This window comes from Phalangium opilio, unplaced genomic scaffold (genome assembly GCF_054372755.1).
Source record: "Phalangium opilio isolate 3A_F unplaced genomic scaffold, DU_Popi_V2 ptg000483l_1, whole genome shotgun sequence".
NCBI lineage: Eukaryota > Metazoa > Arthropoda > Arachnida > Opiliones > Phalangiidae > Phalangium > Phalangium opilio.
This window is the reverse complement of record NW_028324236.1, coordinates 707501-720000: the sequence shown is the minus strand read 5'-3', so window position 1 is coordinate 720000 and position 12500 is coordinate 707501. Positions and strand designations below refer to the sequence as shown.

At 40.7% G+C, this 12500-nt stretch overlaps 1 pseudogene; it reads right to left on the bottom strand.

Annotated features, from left to right (window-relative positions):
- Positions 1-10887: 10887 nt before the first annotated feature.
- LOC149593977 (small subunit ribosomal RNA) lies at positions 10888-12083 on the bottom strand (annotated as a pseudogene).
- Between the last annotated feature and the right edge of the window lie 417 nt (positions 12084-12500).

The window sequence follows — 12500 nt, the reverse complement described above, 5'->3', positions numbered from 1 at the left end:
AATTTGTTTTCTGCTCGCCATCCATCAATTATTCTTAAAAGTTCATTACCACATAATTCCAGGTTTTTCCTAGATTGAGCGCTGATCATCAAAAGAAGATCATCGGCAAATGCCCGAGTTTCAGTACCATCAGGGTATGCCTTTCGCAACACGTCATCAATAACTAAGTTCCACAAAAGTGGCCCTAAGCATGAACCCTGGGGGCAACCTCGGTGATGGTTCTAGTAATTACTGCGTCTGGTGTGTACACGCGGGCCTTCCGGTCGGTCAGAAACGCTGCGACAAGTGAGTATAGGTTGCTAGGACAGTGTCTTTTTTTCAGAGAATGGAGAATCCCAGGAACCCACACCCTGTCGAAAGCACCCTGTATATCAAGCGAGATTAAAGATGTATATAGGCCCGAGGTCTTATTGGACTCAATTTGCTTTATAGCCTTGAACAGGGCCGCAGCGGTGGAATGGTCGTGTCTAAAGCCGTACTGATTGTCGTGGAGAGGTGCGTTTTTATGTAGAAAATGGTAGAGACGGTTCGTCATTACCTTGTCAAGGAGTTTGCAAAGAAGTGGCATAAGACTAATTGGCCGGTATGAAGTACTTAATTCCGGATCCTTGCCAGGTTTATTTAGAAGGATCAGCTTGGCAATCTTCTAGCTACTAGGAAAATAGCCGTTCATGAAGCAGGTATTAAGCAGGGCCAAGAAAAGGTCTTTCCGAACGATATAGAGATTACGAAAAATTTCTACAGTGAGGCCGTCGTACCCTGGAGCTTTACCACAGGGCAGATGATTAATAACCTCTGAAAGCTCATCCTCCTGGAACGGTACATCATTGTAGCTTAATGGGGGGTGCGTGACAGAAGCTCTTATTGTGGCTTGATGACCGTCATCAGAATTAGGGTCGTCATCGGGGAATAGGTCTACAAGGATTGTTTCGTATGTACTAGTAACGGTAGTTGTACTCGAACCATCTGGTCGGCGAATGGAGTGAATGGTTGAAGGATTACGGTTTTTGGATGTCGCTAATTTATAGGGAAGAGTAAATGGATTGATTTGGGTGACTGATGAGCAGTAGTTTGCCCACGAGTCCTGTTTAGATCTTCTCACATGTAGTTCGTATTTGGAAAGTTCTGCTTTGTATAATAGAGCAAAACGTTGTCCTTCAGGCGAAGCCTTTGGAAGCGACGGCGTAGCGCGCGTACTTGTTTGCGGTGAATGGTCAGTGCAGGTGTCCACCAAGGTACAGCCCGGTGTTGAGCCTTACCGCGGGGTTTGAGGGTAAGATCACATATAGTTTTAATAGTCGAATTGATCATCGATGCAAAAATGTCAATGTCTTCTGGTGTGGAACAAACTGGAATCGGTATGGTAGTGAGCAATTCCGTAGCCTTGGTTGTGAAAAGGGGATCTACGACAATTCGGAGAATGACAATTTGGAGAACGACAACTCGGAGCACGACAACTGGGTGAAAGACAGTTCGGTGAAAGCGACAATTGGGGGAAAGACAATTGGGTGAATCCGACAATTGGGGGAATGACAATTCGGCGAAAGCGACAACTGGGTGAAAGACAATTCGGAGAGTAGGACAACTGGCGGAACGACAATTAGGTGAATTGTACTTCTTGCTTACCGAAAGAATAACGCAGTTTTTTCACCTTAAAAAATTATTAAATGCAGGAGTGTCATTAAGGTGTCAGACATTAGTAATGATTGTCTACCATTGGGTCGAATCCCATTGGATCGAATGTCTTGTTCGACCGAATCCCATTAGACCGAATACCGCAATTTGGGCGGTTTTCCAATCATGAATTTTCCTTTCATTCCTATTTTCAATTGATTTTCTAATTAAACTTCTTGATATTAAAGCAAATAATATTTATGTTCACCAATAACATTCTTCAATAAATTTTGGTATTAATTTTCATTTTTGGAAATTGTCTAACCTAAACAAACCAAACCTAACATAACAGTAATGTTTTGGAAAAGGCAAATTATTTAAGAAGTCAATGAAGCTAAACATCAATATTTTGTCAAAGGCGTAACATTGTTAAATGAATTATAAAATATGAAATATTACTAACCTAACCTCACCTAACCAAACCAAACCAAACCAAACCTAACCTAACATAACAGTAATGCTTGGAAAAGGCAAATTATTTAAGAAGTCAATGAAGCTAAACATCAAAATTTTGGAAAAGGCGTAACATTGTTAAATAAATTATAAAATATTACTAACCTAACCTAACCTAACCAAACCAAATCTAACCTAACATAACATAACAGTAACTTGGCCCATTAGTTTTGAAAGTAATTTCAATTATTTTAACTTATTGTATTAACTACAATAAAAAATTTATTATATTGTTCCTCTATTCGTGAAAAACTGAGTTATTCTTTCGGTAAACAAGGAGTACAATTCACCGAATTGTCGTTCCGCCAGTTGTCCTACTCTCCGAATTGTCTTTCACCCAGTTGTCGCTTTCACCGAATTGTCATTCCCCCAATTGTCGGATTCACCCAATCGTCTTTCACCCAATTGTCGCGTTCACCGAATTGTCTTTCACCCAGTTGTCGTGCTCCGAGTTGTCGTTCTCCGAATTGTCATTCTCCGAATTGTCGTGATCCCGTGAAAAGGCCCCAGTCAGCGGTCTTAGTGCTATATGCAAATGTTTGCAATGTGGACGGGCAATGATGGCGGCTATATTGAAATGTAATGTACCGATGATCACTAAAACTGTCCTCATCATCTAGGACCTTCCAGTTGGTAAGGTGGTCCTGTACATTTCCTGAGAACAGCGTCAAATCAATCCAACTCCTTCCGTTAACCGTCGAAAACGTAGGCGGAGAATGGCGGTCATTTGCTATGAATAGGTCGTGAGTGCTTAAAAATGCTTCAGTCACATCTCCTCGGTCGTCGTCAACCGGAGATCCCCAAAGTGCATTTTTGGCATTAAAATCACCGGCCACGATTAGGTTGGAACTGGATGCAGAGCCAATGAGAGACGAGATTATAGCTAGTTCTGAATTTATGTCACCAGATGGGGGTAAGTAAAGAGATACTATTGTAAGTGGCGAGCCTCGAAAGCTTATGGTAACTACTATCGCATTTGCTCGAGCATGTAGTGACACCGCGCCGATTTCCTTGTTTAGGACAATAATCGCCGCCCTACCACCGTCATTGTCATGGAAGACCCTAGATGAAAGTGGGAAGCCGGCAATAGTGCCACCAGAAAGGTAAGGTTCCTGAATCAGCGCGATGTCTATACGCAACTCAAGCAGGCGCGGACGAAGGAGAGCCGTAGCGACCCTAGACTTTCCTAAATTGATTTGAATAAAATTAAGTGAAGTAGGACTATGAAATAGATGAAATGGTGGAACTGGTTGATTATGGGCCATAATTGATGCGCGAACGTCGTAGCTGTACCTCTCGTTGATAACATGGGCAATTATTGTCAACGCTAGAATGGGCTGTAGAGTGATTCGTCTTGTATTTATTGTTCGAATTTCTACAACTTATACATTTTTTGGTAGGAGAGGGACAGTCTCTGTACAAGTGACCCTCGTCTCCGCAGGCAGTGCAGAGGGATACCTGCGAGTCACAGTTGCGTTGGATGTGGCCGAGTCGGCAACATTTGAAGCAGCGAGGAACATTAATGTGTTCAGCTACAGTGCAGTTTGTCAAACCAATATGGACCTTTTGTAATTTCATAAGGGCATTGAAAAGGGAAGACGAAGTTTCCACCACCAAGTTTGTGGTATTGTTTCGACCACGGAGAGGATATTTCACACAGATGTCTTCCTTAGTACATGTCAATTGATTTTGGTCGATAAGAGCATCATTGAACTCCTCTTTGGTGAGGGCAGCGTCCGCACCATTTATTAAAAGTCTTGGTTTAACTAAAGAAGGCGAGAGCGCCGTAGTAGTGTCTTTAAGGGCTGTATTGGTAGACAGTTCCGATCGTAGTGCCACTGCATCAGCTTTAGAATTACAGCGGATAACAATGCCATTATTACGGCAGGGGCGAATTGTTTCAACTCCCACCTTTAGTGCCTTGATGTCAACAGACTGTTTAATTTTTGTTGTAAGTGTGGCGGAGGTCTCAGCAGAGTTAGACGCTGCATGGTAAACTAATACTACTGTATCGGGCGACGTCTGACCTATGGATGTGCTGAAAGGTGCATTGACTGGACGCCCCGGAGAACTTGGTGTAGTTTGTCCATGGGCCAGCATCACGGGTCTGGGAATAAATAAGTTCTGTTGGGCTACACTGGAAAACGTATGAGCCGCTGAAAGGCGGTCCACCTTAGGAAATGTGCTATTTGTTTATTTGTGCATAAGTAAGGGTTGTTGTCTTTGTTCAGAAATTACGGAGCGAAGCGTCGAGATCGTCTTGTCTTTTTCCGACAAAAGGCCACGGAACTTGGCGGTGGCCTGATGTAGGGAAAAGATTTCGTCTTGCAATTCACCAAAAAGTTCTCTTATATTACCAGCAAGGGCCTGGGATAGCTTTTTCTTAGGATCCAAAAGGATGACTTCTAGCGCCTGCAAAATTAACGAGACTTAGAGAGCGATGCCTCTTCGTCAGAGCCAACCTCCCCCTCAACAATAGCGTCGCCCTCGTCCGCCAGGAGTGAGAAGGAATTGGACAATGGTATTGACTTCTCAGCAGGAAAATTCTTCTGCAGCGCCAACTCAACGGAGGACCGTCGAACAGAATTCTTAGTGGCAATGGCAGCCTCGTCATCAGAATTGTTGGGAGAATTTTCTAAGGAACTCTTAGAACTCGAATTTTGCTGAAATGTGGCCATTGTAAAGTAAAAAAGGGGGGAAACCGGTCTTACCCGGCAGTAGCCGCCGAATTAACCCCCGCAACGGCACGGATGGGCCTAGCCGGTAGAAGGCAAAACCAGGCTCTTCGACTCCAGACTACATCCTGCTCTACCATTCCCTGGGCCTCCAACCCGCTGGGCGAACCATACCCCCGGTTAATTCCGGGTCCGGTGAGTCCACACCGGGGATCTCTTCCCAGGTTCAGGTAAAGCCCCCCGCAGCCCCAAGCCAGGCGATCCTTAATGGCCTAAGGATAACCGGGTACGGGAAATAGCAAGGCAAGGCCGGAACCCGAAAGAACCGCCCCTTTCGGTGGACACCCGCACTGCCACAACCCCTGGGCGCCACCGGTTTCCCCTCAACCGGCAGCATGCGCGCTGAGAGATCTCGGTCAGAAAGGACTTCGGATATCATCCATTCCGACCTCTCGTGTCACCCAGCCTGCGCGGCCCCCGCACAAAGGGCCAAAAACCAACCCCACAATGACCAACCGGCGTGGGTAGCCCTGCCGGCAACGCTCATTGCGCCCAAAAGAAAGTATGGGAAAGGGTTGGGATGGGATGGTCACCTTGGACCGGTCAAATTCCTCCCCGCTCGCCTGTCCGGCATGTGACACTAGCCGGCATAGCCGAGACGGATCCACGGATAGAAGACCGGAGCCCCTCCACCACGACAAGGTGGTGACCGCGGAGGGGAGTAGATAGGGACAGTGGGAATCTCGTTAATCCATTCATGCGCGTCACTAATTAGATGACGAGGCATTTGGCTATTACAAAACTTTATTTTCAGATTTAAAATTACATTCTGAGAAATGAATTCGAAGGTGGAAAGCAAGTCCACCCTCTTAAAACAACCCTTTATCAAAAAGGTAAGAAACACTAATTGACCATTAATAATATATTATTTTTTTTTACAGATTTAGGGTTGCAGAGCGGGTATTGCCCGTTTAAAGGACCAGTGCCGGACGACAACACTCACCATGACCCCGGATGGATTTGGAGCCGAAGCCCATCATGGTAAGTACTAAAAGTTACTATTTAAATACACTAACCACCAAGTTAAAAATTACACATTAAAGAGCGATTAAAAAGTTCGGTAAGACAATTTAAAATTAAACATTACGAGCAAACGCGCGTTTCATAAACTCTTGATATAGATAATCAAAAATGTCTTGATTAGAATCAAGACTTAAACAAGTTGGGAAAACCAAAATATTACCTCTCCGTGTCGAGAAGATTATATAACCTTAAGTATCCAATGAAAACGTCGACCTTTTTGCCCTCATCCTTTCCCGCGCTTTGCGCTTCCGCATTTGATCCTTACTCTCAACATTATCTTCCTCCATTTTACATACAAAAATCAAATACTCACAAAAAGAAGTGGCAAAAACCTGCTGGCTCTTTACAACCACTTAATTTGACTTAATATCCAATTTCCAACAACAATAATATACCGGTAGTTTAATTGACAACCTACTAGCATCGAAATTCTCATTAAGAATGACTCCCGCGAATAAAAAAGGGCAATTTTCAACTGGGTGGGCGTTATCTCATTAGATTTGAAGAATATCATTTGTCTTTTTTAACAATGCCTAACCGTTTGGATTTTTTTAAAGCAATCTTAGCACCAAAAAATATTTTTTGATACAAAATAAATGTTTTATATTCTTATTAAGAATAAAACAAGAGGATAAAAAAGGTCTGTCCTCTCGTAATTTTTTAAGCTTTTATCATGATTACTCTATACAACAGTAACAAGGAGTGTAAACCCATTAGTGGAAGCAGTATTTTTTTCCCAAAACAATCTCGCTTATGTTTATCCTCTCTAGACTTCGCTAAAAACGTATTACTCCTATATAAAATATTAATAGACAGGAAAGGATTCATACCATTAAAGGAGCGCAATATTATCCATATTTTCATTTCATATACAGAGAAAAGAAATTATTATGTTTCTAAGAGGAGCTTCCCATTTTTGTTGTTGTTTTGAAAAAATATATCGCAATGCACGGGCCTTGATAGATATAGGAGGCAATGAATGAAATATTTCACAATGCACGTGCCTTGATAGATATAGGAGGCAATGAATGAAATATATCACAATGCACGGGCCTTGATAGATATGAGGCAATGAAGGAAATATATCGCATGCACGGGCCTTAGTAGATATAGGAGCCAATGATAATCTCTCTCTTTGCACGAGAGGTTTATCTTTAATATTTAAATAAATATAATTATTTTTAATTATTTTAATCTTCAATAATTAACATTAATAATAATTAAATCGTTTAAAATAAAGTTTTACCTATTATCTTCTCAAACTTTGCTAATATTGACGTTTAAAGTGAAGGGTACCCCTCTTGGCCGCTTTTTTCAAATTTGGGGTATATATACGATTCGTTTCCATTATAATAGTAAGGAAAAAGCGCAATTGCGAAAACCTTTGGTGGCGATCCCACATTAGGGAGGCTAGACGTTTCTCGTAACCCTAGCTGATCGCCGCGTATATCCTAAAACAAAACGATGATAATGGAGTAGAAGCCAATGATACAGATTGGTGTCTATGTGGAATAGACGGAAGACCAGTGGATGGTGGTGTTAGAAGCCAGTGTAAGTGCAGACTGGTGTCAATGTGGGATTGACAAAGATCAGAAGATGGTGGTGTTGGAAGCCAGAAAAGTACCAGACTGGTGTTCATGTGGGATGGACGAAGACCAAACATGGTGGTGTGAGAACTCAAGTATAGAGTAGCCAACGGAGAGAAATACAATTTTCCAAATTTCTGTGAACTGTCAATGCGGTCCGGAAATTGGGAATACGTTTGCTCCGATACGCAAACTGCGAACGCGGTCACGTGAGTGTAACAACAGACAGACACACAGACACACAGACAGACACACAGACACGTTACAGAACCTCTCCTGGACTACGTCACACGGAGAGGTAAAAAGTATCGATAAGACTGAGGTTATCACTTGACTTAAGGTTCAGATATTAATTTTTCTTTTTAATTGAAACTTAAAGGCATGCTTAAGAAAAAGCAACGTTCCATTACCGTTTTCCGTTGAAATAACTTATTTTACAGGTAATCAATTTCAAAAATTTACTTATCTCGGGTTTTCGGGCACAATTCCATTCCCCCAAAACATTTTATCATTACATTAATTACTTTTGAGAGAGTACGTGTATGACTTTGAGTTTTAAAAGGTTCCCCCATTTGTGCCCGGCATGCTTCGCAGTGGATCAGTTGAAAACAATGGCGGAAAATTAAGTAGGGACAGTTAGATTTTTACTTGTGGTTATGCAAAATGATGTAATGTCTAGTGTACTTCAGTCAACAGTCATACTGTTCATTCTCATAGCTCGGGACATGATTAATGCTACTCACCTATTTCTCTCTCTAGTTTCAAAAAATGGTTAGAGACTATTCAGTGCCGCTGATCGCACGTGATGATATTTCAACTACAGTTTACATCAATTCTCCGTTGTCGTACTATTAGCGGGTTAAGCACTAATTTGTTCTGGACATGTCTCGAAAGGGTGCTTGTTGTAAGTTTTTAAAAAAGTGTTGCCATTTGCCAATGTGCGGGTAATTTCTCACATCGTGGGAAATTTAGGTTTGGTGTTAGGCTCTGTGGGGAAAGGGTAATATTTTTCCAAAATCGATCAAATGTCGGAATTTTCCTGTTAAAGGGTTAATAGTGCAGACTGTGCAATTAAAATTAGTGTATTTTCTAAAATTTTGTCCGGTTTAATAATTTCAAGCGACATTTTGAAATGAATTCGGTGATTTTAAGTTTGGCACTGAAAAAGAAAGAAAGCATATTTTGAGAATTTTTAAGCTTTATAGCACTTTGGAGCGTTTGTACATATTGTCAAACCCATGCGTAGTGATATTCCATATTAAGCTTAGTAGGATAAAATAGTCCAGATAAATATGACTGTAATGAGTGAAATTTTAAAATGGAAGTGGGAAAATCCACTTTCTAACATTGGCAACACTGATTTGAAAGTTTTGGTCATGGCTAAACAGACCGCTCATTCAGTTTTCTATTGTTTTAAAGCTTATTTTGACACGTTATCTCTCAAAAGTAATTAATGTAATAATAAAATGTTTTGGGGGAATGGAATTGTGCCCGAAAACCCGAGATAAGTAAATTTTTGAAATTGATTACCTGTAAAATAAGTTATTTCAACGGAAAACGGTAATGGAACGTTGCTTTTTCTTAAGCATGCCTTTAAGTTTCAATTAAAAAGAAAAATTAATATCTGAACCTTAAGTCAAGTGATAACCTCAGTCTTATCGATACTTTTTTAAGTCTTGATTCTAATCAAGACATTTTTGATTAATATCTGCAACTTCAGTCTTAATTGTTTATTAATTTATTTTAATGTTGAAACCGGGGTTGATTTTAGCCATTATTTCATCGCGTATTGCCTCATACCATAGAATCGGCATTATTATTTAATTTCCGATTCCCTCATACCATAGAATCGTTATTATTAATTTATTCCCGATGGGGGTGGACCAGAAATATACCAGATGTTCCCACGCAGATCATTCTTAAAGACTGTTTTAATGCCATTGTTCCAACAACATTTAAATACGGATATAGCTCTTAACTTTCACGTTCAACATAAATGACTTTAAAATATATCTTATTCTGGCAGTTGGTGAAATAGGCAAATTGTAGTAAACCAACTACCAATAATTTGGGAAAGGTAGCAATATTTTGGTGGAAAAAACATACAATTTAGTAATATCGTTCTAAATGGGGCAAATTGATAATAATTTGAAAGCAATAAGAGGCGCAAATTTAGTGCAACATCGCTCCTTTGGTACTGTTAGAGATTTTCTTTTTTTGTGTATTTTTGAAAAAGCTGGCATAAGCTACTTTAAGGTCCGCCCTCGTGTTGACTTCTAGTTGGTTTCTGACTTTGGTATTGAAAAATTGTAGGGTAGAATATTAGGCACCGTGTTTTGGGCAGGCAATGGAACTGTTTAGCTTTAGCATTAAGCATTGGAAATAACTATTTATTTATACTTATGAAATGAATCGTGAAATTACGTGCTGTCAGATATTTAGGTCTTGAGTACAGTAATTTAATAACTTTAAAAATTATGGTCAAAAATTTTATTCAAGAAAAGAGTTCTTTAATGATAATTATAACATTATCTGGAATTTAGAAATAAACTTTTGTTTAATAATTCCACGTGAATCATTAAAGAATTAAATAACATTATGAATATTTAGTTTTTTGAGTATTTTAAAAGCTTTAAACACGTATGATGATGTTCTGTTAATGCACAATAGATTTATTTTGGTACACTTTTGGTTTGATATAGCTGCATTTTTTTACAGCATTTAATTTGGGCTTAAATTCCCATGGTTGATTTCTTATTATAAATTTTATTATTAAATTTTTTTTTTCTAGGAATATTTTTTGTTTTCCATGTTTAAGCTAATAGTTGCGTATTTTATAAGCTTTTATTCGTAGCTTCCGAAGGAAAATTTAATTTTTGTCTCCAGAATGGTTTTTAAAATAATTAGTGATTTGTTCTCGTAAAATTTTCAATTCAGTGGTAAATGTAAGTTTCACTATGGAATCATTGAAGAGATTAATGAAATTTTCAAAGACAATCATACGTGAAGGATGGACTTAAAAGTCCAACATTAATGTTGAATGCATATAATAATTTTGATAATCTCTCAAGTGAAAAATTCCATTTTTAAAAAGTGTTTATATACATTTAACCCTAGGACTCTGAAATTGGGAATTTATAATAGCCCAGTTGCCAGAAAAAACAGTAATTTTTTTGTCTCCTATAAAGGGGGGGGAGGGGTGTCTTTGTTAAATCACCTTTAACATTTTTAAAGATGCTTTTTAAAAGCGTACTGATATGTTGAGGTAAAATATGAGTTGTTCAGATGCCCTTTAATTGTTAGTGATAATTCTATATCATTTCACAAACATTTTTCGTATTCATTATTATTGCATGATAGCGTTAGTGGTTAATGGTTAATGAGTGAGTGTCATTAATTGACATCTTTAATTACCGATTTCATCGAGCTTCTTTTGTTTGTCAAACGTTCATTGCGATGGTTTCCTTTAAGTTTCAGCTTTGCAACCATACTTCCTCCGGAACCCACAAACTTTGGTTTCCCGGAAGCTGCCCGCCGAGTCAATTGAGTAACTCAGGCGGATCGCTGGTTGGCATCGTTTACGGTTAGAACTAGGGCGGTATCTGATCGCCTTCGAACCTCTAACTTTCGTTCTTGATTAATGAAAACATTCTTGGCAAATGCTTTCGCTGTAGTTCGTCTTGCGACGGTCCAAGAATTTCACCTCTAGCGTCGCAATACGAATGCCTCCGTCTGTCCCTTTTAATCATTACCTCGTGTTCCGAAAACCAACACAATAGAACTCGAAGTCCTCTTTCATTATTCCATGCACCATTATTCAGGCGGGACGCCTGCTTTGAGCACTCCAATTTTTTCAAAGTAAACGTGTCGGGCACCTACGACACTCAATGAAGAGCACCGAAGGAAAACCGACAGGATGTTCAGGCCAGGCAGTAACCACCGGAGCGGACCGCCTGTCTGGAACTGAGATTCAACTACGAGCTTTTTAACCGCAACAACTTTAATATACGCTATTGGAGCTGGAATTACCGCGGCTGCTGGCACCAGACTTGCCCTCCAATGGATCCTCGTTAAAGGATTTAGAGTGTACTCATTCCAATTACGGGGCCTCAAAAGAGTCCCGTATTGTTATTTTTTGTCACTACCTCCCCGTGCCGGGAGTGGGTAATTTGCGCGCCTGCTGCCTTCCTTGGATGTGGTAGCCGTTTCTCAGGCTCCCTCTCCGGAATCGAACCCTAATTTTCCGTTACCCGTTACGACCATGGTAGGCGCGTAGCCTACCATCGAAAGTTGATAAGGCAGACACTTGAAAGAAACATCGCCGATACGAGATCGTGCGATTTGCCCAAAGTTATCCAGAGTCGCCATGGTAAGCGGGCCGAAGCCCGATTGGTCTTGGTCTAATAAAAGCGCCCCTTCCCTAAGGTCGGGGCTCTGCTGCATGTATTAGCTCTAGAATTACCACAGTTATCCAAGTAAAAAAGTACGATCTAAGAAACCATAACTGATTTAATGAGCCATTCGCGGTTTCACCTTATTTCGGCATGTACTTAGACATGCATGGCTTAGTCTTTGAGACAAGCACATGACTACTGGCAGGATCAACCAGGTAACAACGAATAACGTTGCCGTCAGTTGACGTCAGTCCCGGGCTACGACCGGCCCGATTAAGGACCGACGAACCGGGTTAAAGGCGTCGTAGAACTGCCGCTTGAAGTGGACGGCTCCAACTTTATCGACGTTAAAAACGAGAAGCCGAACCCTCTCGGGAACGGTTTTCTTCGCTTCTGTTTCTCGATTCATTCACCCGAGGCGATATATTTCAATCGCTGTGTTCGAGCGTGAACGCTGAGGTACTTGGATTTTGCCCTTTACGAGACAAACTCACCATCGAATAGCAATTATTACCAATTGGCCCACCAACGTCGCACCTCCGTTACGAGGACGATCTGAGACTAGCTGATAAAATTACCGCTTCGATCGACGGCCGAAAGTCGGCTAGACTTTCGTACTCGCCAGAAGCTCCGGG